The sequence below is a fragment of the Cebus imitator genome, unplaced genomic scaffold (genome assembly GCF_001604975.1).
Source record: "Cebus imitator isolate Cc_AM_T3 unplaced genomic scaffold, Cebus_imitator-1.0 Scaffold445, whole genome shotgun sequence".
Taxonomy (NCBI): Eukaryota; Metazoa; Chordata; class Mammalia; order Primates; family Cebidae; genus Cebus; species Cebus imitator.
Window position 1 is genome coordinate 1,151,350 of NW_016107760.1, and position 4,811 is coordinate 1,156,160.

The window sequence follows — 4,811 nt, forward strand, 5'->3', positions numbered from 1 at the left end:
AGGGATAAGGAAGAGGAGTTGGTCAATAGGAAGCAGGTGGTTTGTCAGCCAATCAAGATGGGTGAGGAGTCTGGTTTCTCACTGTCTGGATGTAGTGATTTGGTGATTTTTAGCTCCTTGATGCTATCTGGGAGGCCTGATGGTTTGTTTCCTGAGAAAGGAACTCCAATAAGACAAATGTAACTTCCTCAAATTTTAAAACTGCGAGGATCAATTATTTAAAGAGACCAGAAACATCAGCTCTGTGGGACAATTGGGTTGGTTTCACAGTCACATGGTTTGTATATTTCCCAGGGGTATTCAAGGCAGCAACTTATGGAAAACTGCATGATCAAGTATAAACTCAGCAGATTTACAAAGCACACACTTGACCACAGATAATTTTTTTCAACCAAAAATTCAGACCCATAGTCTATTTTCCCACCCTGCTTTAAAATTTTCAGTGCATTTAAAAATGTCAAAAAAGGATTGCCCCATATTGGTCTTAATTAATCCATGTTGAGAAATTCTCTTTTAGTATCACATTTCCAATTTGTTTATATTGGTTCTTATCCAGTGGGAAAAAACTACCCAACACAGATATGCTCTGTACTACCATTTGCAAAACATTCCCTAGACATTAGAAATTGGCATTTGTGTGTGTGTGTGTGTGTGTGTGTGTGTGTGTGTGCGTGTGTGTGTGCGTGTGTGTGTGTGTGTGTGTGTTTATGTATGGCTTTTTTTTTTTTTTTAAGGAAGACTGTCTTGGTTGTGTGAGAACTTCGAAGCTTCAAGGCTAAACTTGAGTTTTCACTTCTTTCAGAGATGTCTGACTATGCTTATAAAGAATTTCCAGAATATGCTGGGTGCAGTGGCTCATGCCTGTAATCTCAACACTTTGGGAGGCCGAGGTGGGTGGATCACGAGGTCAGGAATTCGAGGCCAGCCTGGACAAACTAGTGAAACCCCATCTCTACTAAAAATACAAAAAATTAGCCTGGCATGGTGGTGGGTGCCTGTAATCCCAGCTACTTGGGAGGTTGAGGCAGGAGAATTGCTTGAACCCAGGAGGCAGAGGTTGCAGTAAGCCAAGATTGTGCCATTGCACTCCAGCCCAGGCAACAGTGTGAGACTCCGTCTCAAATAACAATTCACAGTGTAGAAAGTAGAGAATGGGTGGAGGTATAGATGAAATAAGATTGACCATTTTGATAATTGTTGAAGCTAGCTGATGAGTACTTGGTCACTCACTGTAACAGTCTCCTTACGTATATATGTTTGAACTTTGCCATAATAAAATATTTTTTAAAATTCACCATACAAGTATTAGCATGGTTTGGGGAGGCTCCTTGTAATATGAATCTTATCCAGAAATGGTAACCCACAAACTTCTTAGCCATCTTTGGCCACATTGGCAAAGATGAATTGATCAAATGTCTTATGAGAGGCAGAGGCCACAAGGAACAGGAAATGAGGCAGGACAAGTCTGTAAAAAGAAGAAGTTAGGAAAGGCTTGGAACCTGGACTCTTGTCAGAGTGGACAAGCTATTGCCAACCACTGGACAAAAGGGTTTGGAAGTGGTAGCAGCTGGAGAGAGGATGCTAAAAGAAAGTAGTAGACTCCTTAGGGGGAAGGTGTCTTGTATATGCATGTTGGTGGGGGATAGTAGGATGGAGCTTGAATGTTCAAGGATGTAAAAAAAACTCACCCCTTGATTAGAGTTATCTTTGTCTCCCTTTGGAAACATGAAAATAAGACATTTAGAACTCATTCTTAATCCAATTCTCAAGTCAAACAATAACTCATAGAATAATTACCTGTTTTTCCCCCATTCTCAAATCTACAAGCCTTGAGTCAGCTGCTTTTTCTAGACTTGTTTCCGTTATTTCCCCAAAACGATCAAAAGTTACCATTTTATTGATTGTGAATGTTAGACCTAAAGGAATCCCTGTAGATCACTTACTCCTTTTTTTTTTTTTTTTTTCAAGTGAGCCAACTGAAGCTCAGAGAAAGAAAGAAAGCTGCCCTGCACCACACAGTACTGAGCACAGTGCTGGCACTTGGTAAACACTCAATAAATATCTGTTGAATCCAGGGCTGATACATACCTACAAAGTATATTGTAGACAGGATCTCACCTGATTGGTTGGTGCTCATGTCACACAGCTTTAATTGAACAGATGAATGAATGAAAATAAAGTAGTAAAGTCAGATTGTTCTCCACTTACAGACATTATTTTTCTGTAATTCTAGTTCTAGTCTTCATGGTGCCCTAAGTGGACAGGCAGAGGCACCCTGGCTGCAAAGCTTACAGCAAATCCAGGCCTCCTCTGGACTTGATGTTTGTTAATTGTCCATTAGCCTCCTCGGTGCCCCCAGATACTGGCCAGCCTTATCTGGGGCTGCATCGCAGGCAAAGTGTATGTTAAAGGTTTGTACTGCGCTCTCATCCTGAGAAAGTAAGTAATTTGGGCTCCAAACTACCTATTTTACTGTCAGGGAGTGGATATCCAGCATTATCCTTTCAGTTCTCACCTACTCCAGAGATGAGGGGAGAGTGAAAAGAAAGAAAAGAAAAAAGGAAAAAAAAAAACACTTTTAAGTGTTTGTAGAAGCATAAATAAGAGTTAATGTTGCTAACCAGATTTATACCATAGAATGTTTTTTTCTAAAAACAGTGTAATTGGAAAATGCCATGTCTTTACAAATTCACTACAATGAAGGCAAATATTATAGTATGATATTGTAAAAGCAAGATATATTGCTACCACCAGGATTGTCATTTTCACATGAGAAAGGAGAAGAAATTGGTTCCAGAATAACAGTATGTGCAATCACAACTACCATTTATTGAAGTTCACTGTGCTAAGCATTTTACATGTTTTATTTCATTGACACCTTACAACAACGCTATGTGGTAGGTCCTTTTATCAACATTTTACAGATGAGGACTGAGCCTCAGAAAGATCAAGTTAAGAAAATCTCCCAAAAAGCAGAATCAAAAGACAAATAAATGGAACATGGGAGAAAAATATATGAAAATTAGAGAATCAGTCCAGGATGTCCAATATACAACTAATAGGAATCCTAGAGATAAAGAAAATAGAAGGGAAGCTATTATGTGAGAAATAATAGAAAGCAATCTCTCAAAAATGAAGCATGCATTTTTAAATTGAAGGGCTCACAAAGTCCAGCCCAGTAAATGGAAGAAGATCCACAATAAGGCATATCATTAAAATTTAAAACACCAAGAGAAAGAGGCCAAGAGAAAATCTTGCAGACAAAAGTTACATATAGAAAATTCGAAATCAATAGGGAATCTAGACTTTTCCAAAGCAACACTAGAAGCAAGAACGCATTGGAATAATGCTTTCAACATTCTTAGAGGAAATTGTTTCCAATTAGTAATTCTTCACCTAGCAAAAATTTTAATCGTGTGGAGATTATATTTAGACACAGAATGATTTTACTAAAATCACTTTGGCTGGGAGCATGTAGCTCATGCCTGTAATCCCAGCACCTTGGGAGGCCAAAGTGGGAGGATTGTTTGAGCCCAGGAGTTCAAGACCAGCTTGGGCAACATAAGGAGACTCCCCATCTCTACAAAAAAATAAAAATTATAGCCAGGCATGGTGGCACATGCCTGTAATCCCAGCTACTCAGGAGGCTGAGGCAGGAGAATCGCTTGAACCCGGGAGGCGGAGGTTGCAGCGAGCCGAGATCGCACCACTGCACTCCAGCCTGCATGATAAACCTAGATCCTGTCTCAAAAAAAAAAAAATTACATAAATAAAATAAAATAAATAATACTTGTCCAGGCATGGTGGTATGTGCCCACAGTCCCAGCTAATTGGGAGGCTAAGGTGAGAGGATTACTTGAGCCCGGAAGGTCGAGGCTGCAGTGAGCCATGATCATGCCACTGTACTCTAGCCTGGGCAACAGAATGAGACCCTGTTTGAAAAAAATAAAATAAAATAAAATCACTTCCCATGCAGCCTTTCTAAGGAAGTTGGTAAATGGTGTGGTCCAGCAAAACCAGGGCATAATCCAAGAAGGGGGACAACTGGGGATGCAGGAAACAGAAGCTAGAAGTGGAGGTAATTCCCAGGATGGCAGGCTGGGTGCGAGGCCTAGAGAACAACCATTTCAGGATGGATCAGCAGGGCAACAAACTCTAAAGAGGGCTGTCTCCCCAAAAATACATGAAACTCATGGATTACCTAATATGTTTGATCTATTGAGTGAAGTTTTATGGTTCTGTCAGAAAGTTTGGGACTGAACTCATGACAGGTACATGAAAAAACAAATCAAAGAAAGACAATATAGGAGAAACAAAGGAAATATAATTAATGGTACAGTGCATGGGTTAACCACAAGCAACATTTACATAAATGTAATACAAATATTGACTATTTTAGCCAAAATATTTATATTTGTGGAAGAGAAATGTATGTGTCCACATGTGTGCGAGAGGCATAAAAGCAAGTTAATTCCTCACCTTCAACAGAAGTTAGATCATTTCTAAAGCTAAATAAAGAAAAGAAATTGCAATATTAGGGTATTATTCAAAAGTAAAGGGTTATATACCAAAAGAAACAGGTATGGCCGGGCGTGGTGGTGCACGCCTGTGGTCCCAGCACTTTGGGAGGCTGAGGTGGGCAGATATGAGGTCAGGAGTTCGAGACCAGCCTGATCAACATGGTGAAAACCCATCTCTACTAAAAATACAAAAATTAGCTGGATGTGGTGGCAGGCCCCTGTAATCCCAGCTATTCATGAAGCTGAAGCAAGAGAATTGTTTGAACCCGGGAGGCAGAGGTTGCAGTGAGC